General features: G+C 43.6%; 40 non-coding genes and 6 pseudogenes across 40 annotated transcripts; all 46 read right to left on the bottom strand.

The window, feature by feature from the left end:
* Positions 1-192: 192 nt before the first annotated feature.
* On the bottom strand, positions 193-311 carry LOC148558089 (5S ribosomal RNA). The gene has a single exon (XR_015890136.1). It is a non-coding gene; the product is annotated as a 5S ribosomal RNA (ribosomal RNA).
* A 207-nt stretch (positions 312-518) lies between these two features.
* LOC148558088 (5S ribosomal RNA) lies at positions 519-637 on the bottom strand. The gene has a single exon (XR_015888933.1). It is a non-coding gene; the product is annotated as a 5S ribosomal RNA (ribosomal RNA).
* Positions 638-864: 227 nt separating this feature from the next.
* Positions 865-983, bottom strand: LOC148558087 (5S ribosomal RNA). Its single transcript, XR_015888887.1, has one exon. It is a non-coding gene; the product is annotated as a 5S ribosomal RNA (ribosomal RNA).
* Positions 984-1,208: 225 nt separating this feature from the next.
* On the bottom strand, positions 1,209-1,327 carry LOC148558086 (5S ribosomal RNA). The gene has a single exon (XR_015888547.1). It is a non-coding gene; the product is annotated as a 5S ribosomal RNA (ribosomal RNA).
* Positions 1,328-1,525: 198 nt separating this feature from the next.
* Positions 1,526-1,644, bottom strand: LOC148558085 (5S ribosomal RNA). The gene has a single exon (XR_015890732.1). It is a non-coding gene; the product is annotated as a 5S ribosomal RNA (ribosomal RNA).
* A 227-nt stretch (positions 1,645-1,871) lies between these two features.
* Positions 1,872-1,990, bottom strand: LOC148558084 (5S ribosomal RNA). The gene has a single exon (XR_015889417.1). It is a non-coding gene; the product is annotated as a 5S ribosomal RNA (ribosomal RNA).
* Positions 1,991-2,191: 201 nt separating this feature from the next.
* On the bottom strand, positions 2,192-2,310 carry LOC148558083 (5S ribosomal RNA). The gene has a single exon (XR_015889764.1). It is a non-coding gene; the product is annotated as a 5S ribosomal RNA (ribosomal RNA).
* A 212-nt stretch (positions 2,311-2,522) lies between these two features.
* Positions 2,523-2,641, bottom strand: LOC148558082 (5S ribosomal RNA). The gene has a single exon (XR_015891386.1). It is a non-coding gene; the product is annotated as a 5S ribosomal RNA (ribosomal RNA).
* A 234-nt stretch (positions 2,642-2,875) lies between these two features.
* LOC148558081 (5S ribosomal RNA) lies at positions 2,876-2,994 on the bottom strand. Its single transcript, XR_015889416.1, has one exon. It is a non-coding gene; the product is annotated as a 5S ribosomal RNA (ribosomal RNA).
* A 201-nt stretch (positions 2,995-3,195) lies between these two features.
* LOC148558080 (5S ribosomal RNA) lies at positions 3,196-3,314 on the bottom strand. The gene has a single exon (XR_015891375.1). It is a non-coding gene; the product is annotated as a 5S ribosomal RNA (ribosomal RNA).
* A 195-nt stretch (positions 3,315-3,509) lies between these two features.
* On the bottom strand, positions 3,510-3,628 carry LOC148558079 (5S ribosomal RNA). Its single transcript, XR_015891364.1, has one exon. It is a non-coding gene; the product is annotated as a 5S ribosomal RNA (ribosomal RNA).
* Positions 3,629-3,874: 246 nt separating this feature from the next.
* Positions 3,875-3,993, bottom strand: LOC148558078 (5S ribosomal RNA). Its single transcript, XR_015890135.1, has one exon. It is a non-coding gene; the product is annotated as a 5S ribosomal RNA (ribosomal RNA).
* A 228-nt stretch (positions 3,994-4,221) lies between these two features.
* On the bottom strand, positions 4,222-4,340 carry LOC148558077 (5S ribosomal RNA). The gene has a single exon (XR_015891353.1). It is a non-coding gene; the product is annotated as a 5S ribosomal RNA (ribosomal RNA).
* A 221-nt stretch (positions 4,341-4,561) lies between these two features.
* On the bottom strand, positions 4,562-4,680 carry LOC148558076 (5S ribosomal RNA). The gene has a single exon (XR_015888886.1). It is a non-coding gene; the product is annotated as a 5S ribosomal RNA (ribosomal RNA).
* Positions 4,681-4,899: 219 nt separating this feature from the next.
* LOC148558075 (5S ribosomal RNA) lies at positions 4,900-5,018 on the bottom strand. Its single transcript, XR_015889885.1, has one exon. It is a non-coding gene; the product is annotated as a 5S ribosomal RNA (ribosomal RNA).
* Positions 5,019-5,218: 200 nt separating this feature from the next.
* On the bottom strand, positions 5,219-5,337 carry LOC148558074 (5S ribosomal RNA). Its single transcript, XR_015890731.1, has one exon. It is a non-coding gene; the product is annotated as a 5S ribosomal RNA (ribosomal RNA).
* A 223-nt stretch (positions 5,338-5,560) lies between these two features.
* LOC148558073 (5S ribosomal RNA) lies at positions 5,561-5,679 on the bottom strand. The gene has a single exon (XR_015889415.1). It is a non-coding gene; the product is annotated as a 5S ribosomal RNA (ribosomal RNA).
* Positions 5,680-5,877: 198 nt separating this feature from the next.
* Positions 5,878-5,996, bottom strand: LOC148558072 (5S ribosomal RNA). Its single transcript, XR_015891342.1, has one exon. It is a non-coding gene; the product is annotated as a 5S ribosomal RNA (ribosomal RNA).
* Positions 5,997-6,200: 204 nt separating this feature from the next.
* LOC148558071 (5S ribosomal RNA) lies at positions 6,201-6,319 on the bottom strand. The gene has a single exon (XR_015890014.1). It is a non-coding gene; the product is annotated as a 5S ribosomal RNA (ribosomal RNA).
* A 231-nt stretch (positions 6,320-6,550) lies between these two features.
* Positions 6,551-6,669, bottom strand: LOC148558070 (5S ribosomal RNA). Its single transcript, XR_015890196.1, has one exon. It is a non-coding gene; the product is annotated as a 5S ribosomal RNA (ribosomal RNA).
* A 237-nt stretch (positions 6,670-6,906) lies between these two features.
* Positions 6,907-7,025, bottom strand: LOC148558069 (5S ribosomal RNA). Its single transcript, XR_015891330.1, has one exon. It is a non-coding gene; the product is annotated as a 5S ribosomal RNA (ribosomal RNA).
* Positions 7,026-7,258: 233 nt separating this feature from the next.
* LOC148558068 (5S ribosomal RNA) lies at positions 7,259-7,377 on the bottom strand. Its single transcript, XR_015890059.1, has one exon. It is a non-coding gene; the product is annotated as a 5S ribosomal RNA (ribosomal RNA).
* A 209-nt stretch (positions 7,378-7,586) lies between these two features.
* On the bottom strand, positions 7,587-7,705 carry LOC148558067 (5S ribosomal RNA). The gene has a single exon (XR_015888546.1). It is a non-coding gene; the product is annotated as a 5S ribosomal RNA (ribosomal RNA).
* A 196-nt stretch (positions 7,706-7,901) lies between these two features.
* On the bottom strand, positions 7,902-8,020 carry LOC148558066 (5S ribosomal RNA). The gene has a single exon (XR_015890729.1). It is a non-coding gene; the product is annotated as a 5S ribosomal RNA (ribosomal RNA).
* A 196-nt stretch (positions 8,021-8,216) lies between these two features.
* LOC148558065 (5S ribosomal RNA) lies at positions 8,217-8,335 on the bottom strand. Its single transcript, XR_015890728.1, has one exon. It is a non-coding gene; the product is annotated as a 5S ribosomal RNA (ribosomal RNA).
* A 202-nt stretch (positions 8,336-8,537) lies between these two features.
* Positions 8,538-8,636, bottom strand: LOC148558064 (5S ribosomal RNA; annotated as a pseudogene).
* A 209-nt stretch (positions 8,637-8,845) lies between these two features.
* Positions 8,846-8,964, bottom strand: LOC148558063 (5S ribosomal RNA). Its single transcript, XR_015891319.1, has one exon. It is a non-coding gene; the product is annotated as a 5S ribosomal RNA (ribosomal RNA).
* A 194-nt stretch (positions 8,965-9,158) lies between these two features.
* LOC148558062 (5S ribosomal RNA) lies at positions 9,159-9,277 on the bottom strand. The gene has a single exon (XR_015891279.1). It is a non-coding gene; the product is annotated as a 5S ribosomal RNA (ribosomal RNA).
* A 211-nt stretch (positions 9,278-9,488) lies between these two features.
* On the bottom strand, positions 9,489-9,587 carry LOC148558061 (5S ribosomal RNA; annotated as a pseudogene).
* Positions 9,588-9,814: 227 nt separating this feature from the next.
* Positions 9,815-9,933, bottom strand: LOC148558060 (5S ribosomal RNA). The gene has a single exon (XR_015891308.1). It is a non-coding gene; the product is annotated as a 5S ribosomal RNA (ribosomal RNA).
* A 207-nt stretch (positions 9,934-10,140) lies between these two features.
* Positions 10,141-10,259, bottom strand: LOC148558059 (5S ribosomal RNA). Its single transcript, XR_015888938.1, has one exon. It is a non-coding gene; the product is annotated as a 5S ribosomal RNA (ribosomal RNA).
* A 226-nt stretch (positions 10,260-10,485) lies between these two features.
* On the bottom strand, positions 10,486-10,604 carry LOC148558058 (5S ribosomal RNA). Its single transcript, XR_015888545.1, has one exon. It is a non-coding gene; the product is annotated as a 5S ribosomal RNA (ribosomal RNA).
* Positions 10,605-10,815: 211 nt separating this feature from the next.
* LOC148558057 (5S ribosomal RNA) lies at positions 10,816-10,914 on the bottom strand (annotated as a pseudogene).
* A 230-nt stretch (positions 10,915-11,144) lies between these two features.
* On the bottom strand, positions 11,145-11,263 carry LOC148558056 (5S ribosomal RNA). Its single transcript, XR_015891297.1, has one exon. It is a non-coding gene; the product is annotated as a 5S ribosomal RNA (ribosomal RNA).
* Positions 11,264-11,471: 208 nt separating this feature from the next.
* On the bottom strand, positions 11,472-11,590 carry LOC148558055 (5S ribosomal RNA). Its single transcript, XR_015888937.1, has one exon. It is a non-coding gene; the product is annotated as a 5S ribosomal RNA (ribosomal RNA).
* A 234-nt stretch (positions 11,591-11,824) lies between these two features.
* LOC148558054 (5S ribosomal RNA) lies at positions 11,825-11,943 on the bottom strand. Its single transcript, XR_015888544.1, has one exon. It is a non-coding gene; the product is annotated as a 5S ribosomal RNA (ribosomal RNA).
* Positions 11,944-12,153: 210 nt separating this feature from the next.
* Positions 12,154-12,252, bottom strand: LOC148558053 (5S ribosomal RNA; annotated as a pseudogene).
* Positions 12,253-12,484: 232 nt separating this feature from the next.
* Positions 12,485-12,603, bottom strand: LOC148558052 (5S ribosomal RNA). Its single transcript, XR_015891286.1, has one exon. It is a non-coding gene; the product is annotated as a 5S ribosomal RNA (ribosomal RNA).
* Positions 12,604-12,811: 208 nt separating this feature from the next.
* LOC148558051 (5S ribosomal RNA) lies at positions 12,812-12,930 on the bottom strand. Its single transcript, XR_015888936.1, has one exon. It is a non-coding gene; the product is annotated as a 5S ribosomal RNA (ribosomal RNA).
* Positions 12,931-13,141: 211 nt separating this feature from the next.
* On the bottom strand, positions 13,142-13,260 carry LOC148558050 (5S ribosomal RNA). Its single transcript, XR_015888543.1, has one exon. It is a non-coding gene; the product is annotated as a 5S ribosomal RNA (ribosomal RNA).
* Positions 13,261-13,470: 210 nt separating this feature from the next.
* Positions 13,471-13,569, bottom strand: LOC148558049 (5S ribosomal RNA; annotated as a pseudogene).
* A 237-nt stretch (positions 13,570-13,806) lies between these two features.
* LOC148558048 (5S ribosomal RNA) lies at positions 13,807-13,925 on the bottom strand. The gene has a single exon (XR_015891275.1). It is a non-coding gene; the product is annotated as a 5S ribosomal RNA (ribosomal RNA).
* Positions 13,926-14,149: 224 nt separating this feature from the next.
* Positions 14,150-14,268, bottom strand: LOC148558047 (5S ribosomal RNA). The gene has a single exon (XR_015888935.1). It is a non-coding gene; the product is annotated as a 5S ribosomal RNA (ribosomal RNA).
* Positions 14,269-14,479: 211 nt separating this feature from the next.
* Positions 14,480-14,598, bottom strand: LOC148558046 (5S ribosomal RNA). Its single transcript, XR_015888542.1, has one exon. It is a non-coding gene; the product is annotated as a 5S ribosomal RNA (ribosomal RNA).
* A 192-nt stretch (positions 14,599-14,790) lies between these two features.
* LOC148558045 (5S ribosomal RNA) lies at positions 14,791-14,909 on the bottom strand. The gene has a single exon (XR_015890192.1). It is a non-coding gene; the product is annotated as a 5S ribosomal RNA (ribosomal RNA).
* A 208-nt stretch (positions 14,910-15,117) lies between these two features.
* On the bottom strand, positions 15,118-15,216 carry LOC148558044 (5S ribosomal RNA; annotated as a pseudogene).
* Positions 15,217-15,466: the final 250 nt, after the last annotated feature.

Below are 15,466 nucleotides of genomic sequence, written 5' to 3'. Positions count from 1 at the left end.
AATATGCGCACATAATTATCATATGCATGTCTCGCGACGTAGGGTAAGTCGAGTTGCAAATCCCTGCGGGGCCCGTGCGAGCTTGCCTAAAATCAGGTCATTGAGACTCGCTTTAACTAAACTGTGCAAGATAGCGCCGTTTAAAGAACGAGGGTAAGCACGACGTAAAAAAAAAAAAAAAAAAAAAAAAAAGAGGTGCAAGACGAGGACTTCCCAGGAGGTCACCCATCCTAGTACTACTCCCGCCCAAGCACGCTTAACTGCGGAGTTCTTATGGGATCCGGTGCATTAGTGCTGGTATGATCGCACCTATTATAATATGCGCACATAATTATCATATGCGTGTCTTGCGACGTAGGGTAAGTCGAGCTGCGAATCCCTGCGGGGCCCGTGCGAGCTTGCCTAAAATGAGGTCATTGAGACTCGCTTTAGCTAAACTATTCAAGATAGCGCCGTTTAAAGAACGAGGGTAAGCACGACGTAAAAAAAAAAAAAAAAAAAAAAAAAAAAAAAAAAAAGAGGTGCAACACGAGGACTTCCCAGTTGGTCACCCATCCTAGTACTACTCTCGCCCAAGCACGCTTAACTGCGGAGTTCTGATGGGATCCGGTGCATTAGTGCTGGTATGATCGCACCTATTAAAATATGCGCACATAATTATCATATGCATGTCTCGCGATGTAGGGTAAGTCGAGTTGCGAAACCCTGCGGGGCCCGTGCGAACTTGCCTAAAATGAGGTCATTGAGACTCGCTTTAGCTAAACTATTCAAGATAGCGCCGTTTAAAGAACGAGGGCAAGCACGACGTAAAAAAAAAAAAAAAAAAAAAAAAAAAAAAAAAAAAAAAAAAAAAAAAAAAAAAAAGAGGTGCAACACGAGGACTTCCCAGGAGGTCACCCATCCTAGTACTACTCCCGCCCAAGCACGCTTAACTGCGGAGTTCTTATGGGATCCGGTGCATTAGTGCTGGTATGATCGCACCTATTATAATATGCGCACATAATTATCATATGCGTGTCTTGCGACGTAGGGTAAGTCGAGCTGCGAATCCCTGCGGGGCCCGTGCGAGCTTGCCTAAAATGAGGTCATTGAGACTCGCTTTAGCTAAACTATTCAAGATAGCGCCGTTTAAAGAACGAGGGTAAGCACGACGTAAAAAAAAAAAAAAAAAAAAAAAAAAAAAAAAAAAAAAAAAAAAAAAAAAAAAAGAGGTGCAACACGAGGACTTCCCAGGAGGTCACCCATCCAAGTACTACTCTCGCCCAAGCACGCTTAACTGCGGAGTTCTGATGGGATCCGGTGCATTAGTGCTGGTATGATCGCACCTATTAAAATATGCGCACATAATTATCATATGCATGTCTCGCGACGTAGGGTAAGTCGAGTTGCGAAACCCTGCGGGGCCCGTGCGAACTTGCCTAAAATGAGGTCATTGAGACTCGCTTTAGCTAAACTATTCAAGATAGCGCCGTTTAAAGAACGAGGGCAAGCACGACGTAAAAAAAAAAAAAAAAAAAAAAAAAAAGAGGTGCAACTCGAGGACTTCCCTGGAGGTCACCCATCCTAGTACTACTCTCGCCCAAGCACGCTTAACTGCGGAGTTCTGATGGGATCCGGTGAATTAGTGCTGGTATGATCGCACCTATTAAAATATGCGCACAAAATTATCAGATGCATGTCTCGCGACGTAGGGTAAGTCGAGTTGCAAATCCCTGCGGGGCCCGTGCGAGCTTGCCCAAAATCAGGTCATTGAGACTCGCTTTAACTAAACTGTGCAAGATAGCGCCGTTTAAAGAACGAGGGTAAGCACGACGTAAAAAAAAAAAAAAAAAAAAAAAAAAAAAAAAAAAAAAAAAAAAAAAAAAAAAAAAGAGGTGCAAGACGAGGACTTCCCAGGAGGTCACCCATCCTAGTACTACTCCCGCCCAAGCACGCTTAACTGCGGAGTTCTGATGGGATCCGGTGCATTAGTGCTGGTATGATCGCACCTATTATAATATGCGCACATAATTATCATATGCGTGTCTTGCGACGTAGGGTAAGTCGAGCTGCGAATCCCTGCGGGGCCTGTGGGAGCTTGCCTAAAATCAGGTCATTGAGACTCGCTTTAGCTAAACTATTCAAGATAGTGCCGTTTAAAGAACGAGCGTAGGCACGACGTATAAAAAAAAAAAAAAAAAAAAAAAAAAAAGAGGTGCAACACGAGGACTTCCCAGGAGGTCACCCATCCTAGTACTACTCTCGCCCAAGCATGCTTAACTGCGGAGTTCTGATGGGATCCGGTGCATTAGTGCTGGTATGATCGCACCTATTATAATATGCGCACATAATTATCATATGCATGTCTTGCGACGTAGGGTAAGTCGAGCTGCGAATCCCTGCGGGGCCCGTGCGAGCTTGCCTAAAATGAGGTCATTGAGACTCGCTTTAGCTAAACTATTCAAGATAGTGCCGTTTAAAGAACGAGCGTAGGCACGACGTAAAAAAAAAAAAAAAAAAAAAAAAAAAAAAAAAAAAAAAAAGAGGTGCAACACGAGGACTTCCCAGGAGGTCACCCATCCTAGTACTACTCTCGCCCAAGCACGCTTAACTGCGGAGTTCTGATGGGATCCGGTGCATTAGTGCTGGTATGATCGCACCTATTATAATATGCGCACATAATTATCATATGCATGTCTCGCGACGTAGGGTAAGTCGAGTTGCAAATCCCTGCGGGGCCCGTGCGAGCTTGCCTAAAATCAGGTCATTGAGACTCGCTTTAACTAAACTGTGCAAGATAGCGCCGTTTAAAGAACGAGGGTAAGCACGACGTAAAAAAAAAAAAAAAAAAAAAAAAAAAAAAAAAAAAAAAAAAAAAAAAAAAAAAAAAAAAAAAGAGGTGCAAGACGAGGACTTCCCAGGAGGTCACCCATCCTAGTACTACTCCCGCCCAAGCACGCTTAACTGCGGAGTTCTGATGGGATCCGGTGCATTAGTGCTGGTATGATCGCACCTATTATAATATGCGCACATAATTATCATATGCGTGTCTTGCGACGTAGGGTAAGTCGAGCTGCGAATCCCTGCGGGGCCTGTGGGAGCTTGCCTAAAATCAGGTCATTGAGACTCGCTTTAGCTAAACTATTCAAGATAGTGCCGTTTAAAGAACGAGCATAGGCACGACGTATAAAAAAAAAAAAAAAAAAAAAAAAAAAAGAGGTGCAACACGAGGACTTCCCAGGAGGTCACCCATCCTAGTACTACTCTCGCCCAAGCACGCTTAACTGCGGAGTTCTGATGGGATCCGGTGCATTAGTGCTGGTATGATCGCACCTATTATAATATGCGCACATAATTATCATATGCATGTCTTGCGACGTAGGGTAAGTCGAGCTGCGAATCCCTGCGGGGCCCGTGCGAGCTTGCCTAAAATGAGGTCATTGAGACTCGCTTTAGCTAAACTATTCAAGATAGTGCCGTTTAAAGAACGAGCGTAGGCACGACGTAAAAAAAAAAAAAAAAAAAAAAAAGAGGTGCAACACGAGGACTTCCCAGGAGGTCACCCATCCTAGTACTACTCTCGCCCAAGCACGCTTAACTGCGGAGTTCTGATGGGATCCGGTGCATTAGTGCTGGTATGATCGCACCTATTATAATATGCGCACATAATTATCATATGCATGTCTCGCGACGTAGGGTAAGTCGAGTTGCAAATCCCTGCGGGGCCCGTGCGAGCTTGCCTAAAATCAGGTCATTGAGACTCGCTTTAACTAAACTGTGCAAGATAGCGCCGTTTAAAGAACGAGGGTAAGCACGACGTAAAAAAAAAAAAAAAAAAAAAAAAAAAAAAAAAAAAAAAAAAAAAAAAAAAAAAAAAAAAAAAAAAAAAAAAAAAGAGGTGCAAGACGAGGACTTCCCAGGAGGTCACCCATCCTAGTACTACTCCCGCCCAAGCACGCTTAACTGCGGAGTTCTTATGGGATCCGGTGCATTAGTGCTGGTATGATCGCACCTATTATAATATGCGCACATAATTATCATATGCGTGTCTTGCGACGTAGGGTAAGTCGAGCTGCGAATCCCTGCGGGGCCCGTGCGAGCTTGCCTAAAATGAGGTCATTGAGACTCGCTTTAGCTAAACTATTCAAGATAGCGCCGTTTAAAGAACGAGGGTAAGCACGACGTAAAAAAAAAAAAAAAAAAAAAAAAAAAAAAAAAAAAAAAAAAAAAAAAAAAAAAAAAGAGGTGCAACACGAGGACTTCCCAGGAGGTCACCCATCCTAGTACTACTCTCGCCCAAGCACGCTTAACTGCGGAGTTCTGATGGGATCCGGTGCATTAGTGCTGGTATGATCGCACCTATTAAAATATGCGCACATAATTATCATATGCATGTCTCGCGATGTAGGGTATGTCGAGTTGCGAAACCCTGCGGGGCCCGTGCGAACTTGCCTAAAATGAGGTCATTGAGACTCGCTTTAGCTAAACTATTCAAGATAGCGCCGTTTAAAGAACGAGGGCAAGCACGACGTAAAAAAAAAAAAAAAAAAAAAAAAAAAAAAAAAAAAAAAAAAAAAAAAAAGAGGTGCAACACGAGGACTTCCCAGGAGGTCACCCATCCTAGTACTACTCCCGCCCAAGCACGCTTAACTGCGGAGTTCTTATGGGATCCGGTGCATTAGTGCTGGTATGATCGCACCTATTATAATATGCGCACATAATTATCATATGCGTGTCTTGCGACGTAGGGTAAGTCGAGCTGCGAATCCCTGCGGGGCCCGTGCGAGCTTGCCTAAAATGAGGTCATTGAGACTCGCTTTAGCTAAACTATTCAAGATAGCGCCGTTTAAAGAACGAGGGTAAGCGCGACGTAAAAAAAAAAAAAAAAAAAAAAAAAAAAAAAAAAAAAAAAAAAAAAAAGAGGTGCAACACGAGGACTTCCCAGGAGGTCACCCATCCAAGTACTACTCTCGCCCAAGCACGCTTAACTGCGGAGTTCTGATAGGATCCGGTGCATTAGTGCTGGTATGATCGCACCTATTAAAATATGCGCACATAATTATCATATGCATGTCTCGCGACGTAGGGTAATTCGAGTTGCGAAACCCTGCGGGGCCCGTGCGAACTTGCCTAAAATGAGGTCATTGAGACTCGCTTTAGCTAAACTATTCAAGATAGCGCCGTTTAAAGAACGAGGGCAAGCACGACGTAAAAAAAAAAAAAAAAAAAAAAAAAAAAAGAGGTGCAACTCGAGGACTTCCCTGGAGGTCACCCATCCTAGTACTACTCTCGCCCAAGCACGCTTAACTGCGGAGTTCTGATGGGATCCGGTGAATTAGTGCTGGTATGATCGCACCTATTAAAATATGCGCACAAAATTATCAGATGCATGTCTCGCGACGTAGGGTAAGTCGAGTTGCAAATCCCTGCGGGGCCCGTGCGAGCTTGCCCAAAATCAGGTCATTGAGACTCGCTTTAACTAAACTGTGCAAGATAGCGCCGTTTAAAGAACGAGGGTAAGCACGACGTAAAAAAAAAAAAAAAAAAAAAAAAAAAAAAAAAAAAAAAAAAAAAAAAAAAAGAGGTGCAAGACGAGGACTTCCCAGGAGGTCACCCATCCTAGTACTACTCCCGCCCAAGCACGCTTAACTGCGGAGTTCTGATGGGATCCGGTGCATTAGTGCTGGTATGATCGCACCTATTATAATATGCGCACATAATTATCATATGCGTGTCTTGCGACGTAGGGTAAGTCGAGCTGCGAATCCCTGCGGGGCCTGTGGGAGCTTGCCTAAAATCAGGTCATTGAGACTCGCTTTAGCTAAACTATTCAAGATAGTGCCGTTTAAAGAACGAGCGTAGGCACGACGTATAAAAAAAAAAAAAAAAAAAAAAAAAGAGGTGCAACACGAGGACTTCCCAGGAGGTCACCCATCCTAGTACTACTCTCGCCCAAGCACGCTTAACTGCGGAGTTCTGATGGGATCCGGTGCATTAGTGCTGGTATGATCGCACCTATTATAATATGCGCACATAATTATCATATGCATGTCTTGCGACGTAGGGTAAGTCGAGCTGCGAATCCCTGCGGGGCCTGTGGGAGCTTGCCTAAAATCAGGTCATTGAGACTCGCTTTAGCTAAACTATTCAAGATAGCGCCGTTTAAAGAACGAGGGTAAGCACGACGTAAAAAAAAAAAAAAAAAAAAAAAAAAAAAAAAAGAGGTGTAACACGAGGACTTCCCAGGAGGTCACCCATCCTAGTACTACTCTCGCCCAAGCACGCTTAACTGCGGAGTTCTGATGGGATCCGGTGCATTAGTGCTGGTATGATCGCACCTATTATAATATGCGCACATAATTATCATATGCATGTCTCGCGACGTAGGGTAAGTCGAGTTGCAAATCCCTGCGGGGCCCGTGCGAGCTTGCCTAAAATCAGGTCATTGAGACTCGCTTTAACTAAACTGTGCAAGATAGCGCCGTTTAAAGAACGAGGGTAAGCACGACGTAAAAAAAAAAAAAAAAAAAAAAAAAAAAAAAAAAAAAAAAAAAAAAAAAAAAAAAAAAAAAAGGTGCAAGACGAGGACTTCCCAGGAGGTCACCCATCCTAGTACTACTCCCGCCCAAGCACGCTTAACTGCGGAGTTCTTATGGGATCCGGTGCATTAGTGCTGGTATGATCGCACCTATTATAATATGCGCACATAATTATCATATGCGTGTCTTGCGACGTAGGGTAAGTCGAGCTGCGAATCCCTGCGGGGCCCGTGCGAGCTTGCCTAAAATGAGGTCATTGAGACTCGCTTTAGCTAAACTATTCAAGATAGCGCCGTTTAAAGAACGAGGGTAAGCACGACGTAAAAAAAAAAAAAAAAAAAAAAAAAAAAAAAAAAAAAAAAAAAAAAAAAAAAAAAAAAAAAAAAAAGAGGTGCAACACGAGGACTTCCCAGGAGGTCACCCATCCTAGTACTACTCTCGCCCAAGCACGCTTAACTGCGGAGTTCTGATGGGATCCGGTGCATTAGTGCTGGTATGATCGCACCTATTAAAATATGCGCACATAATTATCATATGCATGTCTCGCGATGTAGGGTAAGTCGAGTTGCGAAACCCTGCGGGGCCCGTGCGAACTTGCCTAAAATGAGGTCATTGAGACTCGCTTTAGCTAAACTATTCAAGATAGCGCCGTTTAAAGAACGAGGGCAAGCACGACGTAAAAAAAAAAAAAAAAAAAAAAAAAAAAAAAAAAAAAAAAAAAAAAAAAAAAAAAAAAAAAAGTGGTGCAACACGAGGACTTCCCAGGAGGTCACCCATCCTAGTACTACTCCCGCCCAAGCACGCTTAACTGCGGAGTTCTTATGGGATCCGGTGCATTAGTGCTGGTATGATCGCACCTATTATAATATGCGCACATAATTATCATATGCGTGTCTTGCGACGTAGGGTAAGTCGAGCTGCGAATCCCTGCGGGGCCCGTGCGAGCTTGCCTAAAATGAGGTCATTGAGACTCGCTTTAGCTAAACTATTCAAGATAGCGCCGTTTAAAGAACGAGGGTAAGCACGACGTAAAAAAAAAAAAAAAAAAAAAAAAAAAAAAAAAAAAAAGAGGTGCAACACGAGGACTTCCCAGGAGGTCACCCATCCAAGTACTACTCTCGCCCAAGCACGCTTAACTGCGGAGTTCTGATGGGATCCGGTGCATTAGTGCTGGTATGATCGCACCTATTAAAATATGCGCACATAATTATCATATGCATGTCTCGCGACGTAGGGTAAGTCGAGTTGCGAAACCCTGCGGGGCCCGTGCGAACTTGCCTAAAATGAGGTCATTGAGACTCGCTTTAGCTAAACTATTCAAGATAGCGCCGTTTAAAGAACGAGGGCAAGCACGACGTAAAAAAAAAAAAAAAAAAAAAAAAAGAGGTGCAACTCGAGGACTTCCCTGGAGGTCACCCATCCTAGTACTACTCTCGCCCAAGCACGCTTAACTGCGGAGTTCTGATGGGATCCGGTGAATTAGTGCTGGTATGATCGCACCTATTAAAATATGCGCACAAAATTATCAGATGCATGTCTCGCGACGTAGGGTAAGTCGAGTTGCGAAACCCTGCGGGGCCCGTGCGAACTTGCCTAAAATGAGGTCATTGAGACTCGCTTTAGCTAAACTATTCAAGATAGCGCCGTTTAAAGAACGAGGGCAAGCACGACGTAAAAAAAAAAAAAAAAAAAAAAAAAGAGGTGCAACTCGAGGACTTCCCTGGAGGTCACCCATCCTAGTACTACTCTCGCCCAAGCACGCTTAACTGCGGAGTTCTGATGGGATCCGGTGAATTAGTGCTGGTATGATCGCACCTATTAAAATATGCGCACAAAATTATCATATGCATGTCTCGCGACGTAGGGTAAGTCGAGTTGCAAATCCCTGCGGGGCCCGTGGGAGCTTGCCTAAAGTCAGGTCATTGAGACTCGCTTTAACAAAACTGTGCAAGATAGCGCCGTTTAAAGAACGAGGGTAAGCACGACGTAAAAAAAAAAAAAAAAAAAAAAAAAAAAAAAGAGGTGCAACACGAGGACTTCCCAGGACTCTCGCCCAAGCACGCTTAACTGCGGAGTTCTGATGGGATCCGGTGCATTAGTGCTGGTATGATCGCACCTATTAAAATATGCGCACATAATTATCATATGCATGTCTTGCGACGTAGGGTAAGTCGAGCTGCGAATCCCTGCGGGGCCCGTGCGAGCTTGCCTAAAATGAGGTCATTGAGACTCGCTTTAGCTAAACTATTCAAGATAGTGCCGTTTAAAGAACGAGGGTAGGCACGACGTAAAAAAAAAAAAAAAAAAAAAAAAAAAAAAAAAAAAAAGAGGTGCAACACGAGGACTTCCCAGGAGGTCACCCATCCTAGTACTACTCTCGCCCAAGCACGCTTAACTGCGGAGTTCTGATGGGATCCGGTGCATTAGTGCTGGTATGATCGCACCTATTAAAATATGCGCACATAATTATCATATGCATGTCTCGCGACGTAGGGTAAGTCGAGTTGCGAAACCCTGCGGGGCCCGTGCGAACTTGCCTAAAATGAGGTCATTGAGACTCGCTTTAGCTAAACTATTCAAGATAGCGCCGTTTAAAGAACGAGGGCAAGCACGACGTAAAAAAAAAAAAAAAAAAAAAAAGAGGTGCAACTTGAGGACTTCCCAGGAGGTCACCCATCCTAGTACTACTCTCGCCCAAGCACGCTTAACTGCGGAGTTCTGATGGGATCCGGTGAATTAGTGCTGGTATGATCGCACCTATTAAAATATGCGCACAAAATTATCATATGCATGTCTCGCGACGTAGGGTAAGTCGAGTTGCAAATCCCTGCGGGGCCCGTGGGAGCTTGCCTAAAGTCAGGTCATTGAGACTCGCTTTAACAAAACTGTGCAAGATAGCGCCGTTTAAAGAACGAGGGTAAGCACGACGTAAAAAAAAAAAAAAAAAAAAAAAAAAAAAAAAAAAAAAAAGAGGTGCAACACGAGGACTTCCCAGGACTCTCGCCCAAGCACGCTTAACTGCGGAGTTCTGATGGGATCCGGTGCATTAGTGCTGGTATGATCGCACCTATTAAAATATGCGCACATAATTATCATATGCATGTCTTGCGACGTAGGGTAAGTCGAGCTGCGAATCCCTGCGGGGCCCGTGCGAGCTTGCCTAAAATGAGGTCATTGAGACTCGCTTTAGCTAAACTATTCAAGATAGTGCCGTTTAAAGAACGAGGGTAGGCACGACGTAAAAAAAAAAAAAAAAAAAAAAAAAAAAAAAAAAAAAAAAAAAAAAAAAAAAAAAAGAGGTGCAACACGAGGACTTCCCAGGAGGTCACCCATCCTAGTACTACTCTCGCCCAAGCACGCTTAACTGCGGAGTTCTGATGGGATCCGGTGCATTAGTGCTGGTATGATCGCACCTATTAAAATATGCGCACATAATTATCATATGCATGTCTCGCGATGTAGGGTAAGTCGAGTTGCGAAACCCTGCGGGGCCCGTGCGAACTTGCCTAAAATGAGGTCATTGAGACTCGCTTTAGCTAAACTATTCAAGATAGCGCCGTTTAAAGAACGAGGGCAAGCACGACGTAAAAAAAAAAAAAAAAAAAAAAAAAAAAAAAAAAAAAAGGTGCAACACGAGGACTTCCCAGGAGGTCACCCATCCTAGTACTACTCCCGCCCAAGCACGCTTAACTGCGGAGTTCTTATGGGATCCGGTGCATTAGTGCTGGTATGATCGCACCTATTATAATATGCGCACATAATTATCATATGCGTGTCTTGCGACGTAGGGTAAGTCGAGCTGCGAATCCCTGCGGGGCCCGTGCGAGCTTGCCTAAAATGAGGTCATTGAGACTCGCTTTAGCTAAACTATTCAAGATAGCGCCGTTTAAAGAACGAGGGTAAGCACGACGTAAAAAAAAAAAAAAAAAAAAAAAAAAAAAAAAAAAAAAAAAAAAAAAAAAAAAAAGAGGTGCAACACGAGGACTTCCCAGGAGGTCACCCATCCAAGTACTACTCTCGCCCAAGCACGCTTAACTGCGGAGTTCTGATGGGATCCGGTGCATTAGTGCTGGTATGATCGCACCTATTAAAATATGCGCACATAATTATCATATGCATGTCTCGCGACGTAGGGTAAGTCGAGTTGCAAATCCCTGCGGGGCCCGTGGGAGCTTGCCTAAAGTCAGGTCATTGAGACTCGCTTTAACAAAACTGTGCAAGATAGCGCCGTTTAAAGAACGAGGGTAAGCACGACGTAAAAAAAAAAAAAAAAAAAAAAAAAAAAAAAAAAAAAAAAGAGGTGCAACACGAGGACTTCCCAGGACTCTCGCCCAAGCACGCTTAACTGCGGAGTTCTGATGGGATCCGGTGCATTAGTGCTGGTATGATCGCACCTATTAAAATATGCGCACATAATTATCATATGCATGTCTTGCGACGTAGGGTAAGTCGAGCTGCGAATCCCTGCGGGGCCCGTGCGAGCTTGCCTAAAATGAGGTCATTGAGACTCGCTTTAGCTAAACTATTCAAGATAGTGCCGTTTAAAGAACGAGGGTAGGCACGACGTAAAAAAAAAAAAAAAAAAAAAAAAAAAAAAAAAAAAAAAAAAAAAAAAAAAAAAAAAAAGAGGTGCAACACGAGGACTTCCCAGGAGGTCACCCATCCTAGTACTACTCTCGCCCAAGCACGCTTAACTGCGGAGTTCTGATGGGATCCGGTGCATTAGTGCTGGTATGATCGCACCTATTAAAATATGCGCACATAATTATCATATGCATGTCTCGCGATGTAGGGTAAGTCGAGTTGCGAAACCCTGCGGGGCCCGTGCGAACTTGCCTAAAATGAGGTCATTGAGACTCGCTTTAGCTAAACTATTCAAGATAGCGCCGTTTAAAGAACGAGGGCAAGCACGACGTAAAAAAAAAAAAAAAAAAAAAAAAAAAAAAAAAAAAAAAGGTGCAACACGAGGACTTCCCAGGAGGTCACCCATCCTAGTACTACTCCCGCCCAAGCACGCTTAACTGCGGAGTTCTTATGGGATCCGGTGCATTAGTGCTGGTATGATCGCACCTATTATAATATGCGCACATAATTATCATATGCGTGTCTTGCGACGTAGGGTAAGTCGAGCTGCGAATCCCTGCGGGGCCCGTGCGAGCTTGCCTAAAATGAGGTCATTGAGACTCGCTTTAGCTAAACTATTCAAGATAGCGCCGTTTAAAGAACGAGGGTAAGCACGACGTAAAAAAAAAAAAAAAAAAAAAAAAAAAAAAAAAAAAAAAAAAAAAAAAAAAAAAAAAAAAAAAGAGGTGCAACACGAGGACTTCCCAGGAGGTCACCCATCCAAGTACTACTCTCGCCCAAGCACGCTTAACTGCGGAGTTCTGATGGGATCCGGTGCATTAGTGCTGGTATGATCGCACCTATTAAAATATGCGCACATAATTATCATATGCATGTCTCGCGACGTAGGGTAAGTCGAGTTGCAAATCCCTGCGGGGCCCGTGGGAGCTTGCCTAAAGTCAGGTCATTGAGACTCGCTTTAACAAAACTGTGCAAGATAGCGCCGTTTAAAGAACGAGGGTAAGCACGACGTAAAAAAAAAAAAAAAAAAAAAAAAAAAAAAAAAAAAAAAGAGGTGCAACACGAGGACTTCCCAGGACTCTCGCCCAAGCACGCTTAACTGCGGAGTTCTGATGGGATCCGGTGCATTAGTGCTGGTATGATCGCACCTATTAAAATATGCGCACATAATTATCATATGCATGTCTTGCGACGTAGGGTAAGTCGAGCTGCGAATCCCTGCGGGGCCCGTGCGAGCTTGCCTAAAATGAGGTCATTGAGACTCGCTTTAGCTAAACTATTCAAGATAGTGCCGTTTAAAGAACGAGGGTAGGCACGACGTAAAAAAAAAAAAAAAAAAAAAAAAAAAAAAAAAAAAAAAAAAAAAAAAAAAAAAAAAAAAAGAGGTGCAACACGAGGACTTCCCAGGAGGTCACCCATCCTAGTACTACTCTCGCCCAAGCACGCTTAACTGCGGAGTTCTGATGGGATCCGGTGCATTAGTGCTGGTATGATCGCACCTATTAAAATATGCGCACATAATTATCATATGCATGTCTCGCGATGTAGGGTAAGTCGAGTTGCGAAACCCTGCGGGGCCCGTGCGAACTTGCCTAAAATGAGGTCATTGAGACTCGCTTTAGCTAAACTATTCAAGATAGCGCCGTTTAAAGAACGAGGGCAAGCACGACGTAAAAAAAAAAAAAAAAAAAAAAAAAAAAAAAAAAAAAAAGGTGCAACACGAGGACTTCCCAGGAGGTCACCCATCCTAGTACTACTCCCGCCCAAGCACGCTTAACTGCGGAGTTCTTATGGGATCCGGTGCATTAGTGCTGGTATGATCGCACCTATTATAATATGCGCACATAATTATCATATGCGTGTCTTGCGACGTAGGGTAAGTCGAGCTGCGAATCCCTGCGGGGCCCGTGCGAGCTTGCCTAAAATGAGGTCATTGAGACTCGCTTTAGCTAAACTATTCAAGATAGCGCCGTTTAAAGAACGAGGGTAAGCACGACGTAAAAAAAAAAAAAAAAAAAAAAAAAAAAAAAAAAAAAAAAGAGGTGCAACACGAGGACTTCCCAGGAGGTCACCCATCCAAGTACTACTCTCGCCCAAGCACGCTTAACTGCGGAGTTCTGATGGGATCCGGTGCATTAGTGCTGGTATGATCGCACCTATTAAAATATGCGCACATAATTATCATATGCATGTCTCGCGACGTAGGGTAAGTCGAGTTGCAAATCCCTGCGGGGCCCGTGGGAGCTTGCCTAAAGTCAGGTCATTGAGACTCGCTTTAACAAAACTGTGCAAGATAGCGCCGTTTAAAGAACGAGGGTAAGCACGACGTAAAAAAAAAAAAAAAAAAAAAAAAAAAAAAAAAAAAAAAGAGGTGCAACACGAGGACTTCCCAGGACTCTCGCCCAAGCACGCTTAACTGCGGAGTTCTGATGGGATCCGGTGCATTAGTGCTGGTATGATCGCACCTATTAAAATATGCGCACATAATTATCATATGCATGTCTTGCGACGTAGGGTAAGTCGAGCTGCGAATCCCTGCGGGGCCCGTGCGAGCTTGCCTAAAATGAGGTCATTGAGACTCGCTTTAGCTAAACTATTCAAGATAGTGCCGTTTAAAGAACGAGGGTAGGCACGACGTAAAAAAAAAAAAAAAAAAAAAAAAAAAAAAAAAAAAAAAAAAAAAAAAAAAAAAAAAAAAAAAAAAGAGGTGCAACACGAGGACTTCCCAGGAGGTCACCCATCCTAGTACTACTCTCGCCCAAGCACGCTTAACTGCGGAGTTCTGATGGGATCCGGTGCATTAGTGCTGGTATGATCGCACCTATTAAAATATGCGCACATAATTATCATATGCATGTCTCGCGATGTAGGGTAAGTCGAGTTGCGAAACCCTGCGGGGCCCGTGCGAACTTGCCTAAAATGAGGTCATTGAGACTCGCTTTAGCTAAACTATTCAAGATAGCGCCGTTTAAAGAACGAGGGCAAGCACGACGTAAAAAAAAAAAAAAAAAAAAAAAAAAAAAAAAAAAAAAAAAAAAAAAAAAAAAAAGGTGCAACACGAGGACTTCCCAGGAGGTCACCCATCCTAGTACTACTCCCGCCCAAGCACGCTTAACTGCGGAGTTCTTATGGGATCCGGTGCATTAGTGCTGGTATGATCGCACCTATTATAATATGCGCACATAATTATCATATGCGTGTCTTGCGACGTAGGGTAAGTCGAGCTGCGAATCCCTGCGGGGCCCGTGCGAGCTTGCCTAAAATGAGGTCATTGAGACTCGCTTTAGCTAAACTATTCAAGATAGCGCCGTTTAAAGAACGAGGGTAAGCACGACGTAAAAAAAAAAAAAAAAAAAAAAAAAAAAAAAAAAAAAAAAGAGGTGCAACACGAGGACTTCCCAGGAGGTCACCCATCCAAGTACTACTCTCGCCCAAGCACGCTTAACTGCGGAGTTCTGATGGGATCCGGTGCATTAGTGCTGGTATGATCGCACCTATTAAAATATGCGCACATAATTATCATATGCATGTCTCGCGACGTAGGGTAAGTCGAGTTGCGAAACCCTGCGGGGCCCGTGCGAACTTGCCTAAAATGAGGTCATTGAGACTCGCTTTAGCTAAACTATTCAAGATAGCGCCGTTTAAAGAACGAGGGCAAGCACAACGTAAAAAAAAAAAAAAAAAAAAAGAGGTGCAACTCGAGGACTTCCCAGGAGGTCACCCATCCTAGTACTACTCTCGCCCAAGCACGCTTAACTACGGAGTTCTGATGGGATCCGGTGAATTAGTGCTGGTATGATCGCACCTATTAAAATATGCGCACAAAATTATCATATGCATGTCTCGCGACGTAGGGTAAGTCGAGTTGCAAATCCCTGCGGGGCCCGTGGGAGCTTGCCTAAAGTCAGGTCATTGAGACTCGCTTTAACAAAACTGTGCAAGATAGCGCCGTTTAAAGAACGAGGGTAAGCACGACGTAAAAAAAAAAAAAAAAAAAAAAAAAAAAAAAAAAAAAGAGGTGCAACACGAGGACTTCCCAGGACTCTCGCCCAAGCACGCTTAACTGCGGAGTTCTGATGGGATCCGGTGCATTAGTGCTGGTATGATCGCACCTATTAAAATATGCGCACATAATTATCATATGCATGTCTTGCGACGTAGGGTGATGACAAGTCATCTTAGCCCATTTTAGCTAGTCTTTTTCTTTTGTTTTCATTAGAATTATGCACTTTCTTAAGCTACAAGCAAGCTAATTGAGTAGATTTTCATGTTTCCCTTGATTGAACCAACCATATGTGAATTCATGCCATTTCATGAGGTTTTGAACTATATTTGTTGCATATTGTGGAAGATTGAATACCTCA

The sequence above is a fragment of the Arachis ipaensis genome, chromosome B6 (genome assembly GCF_059453495.1).
Source record: "Arachis ipaensis isolate K30076 ecotype BB chromosome B6, ASM5945349v1, whole genome shotgun sequence".
Classification (NCBI taxonomy): Eukaryota; Viridiplantae; Streptophyta; class Magnoliopsida; order Fabales; family Fabaceae; genus Arachis; species Arachis ipaensis.
The sequence above is the reverse complement of the archived record's forward strand: the minus strand, read 5'-3'. Positions and strand labels throughout refer to the sequence as shown.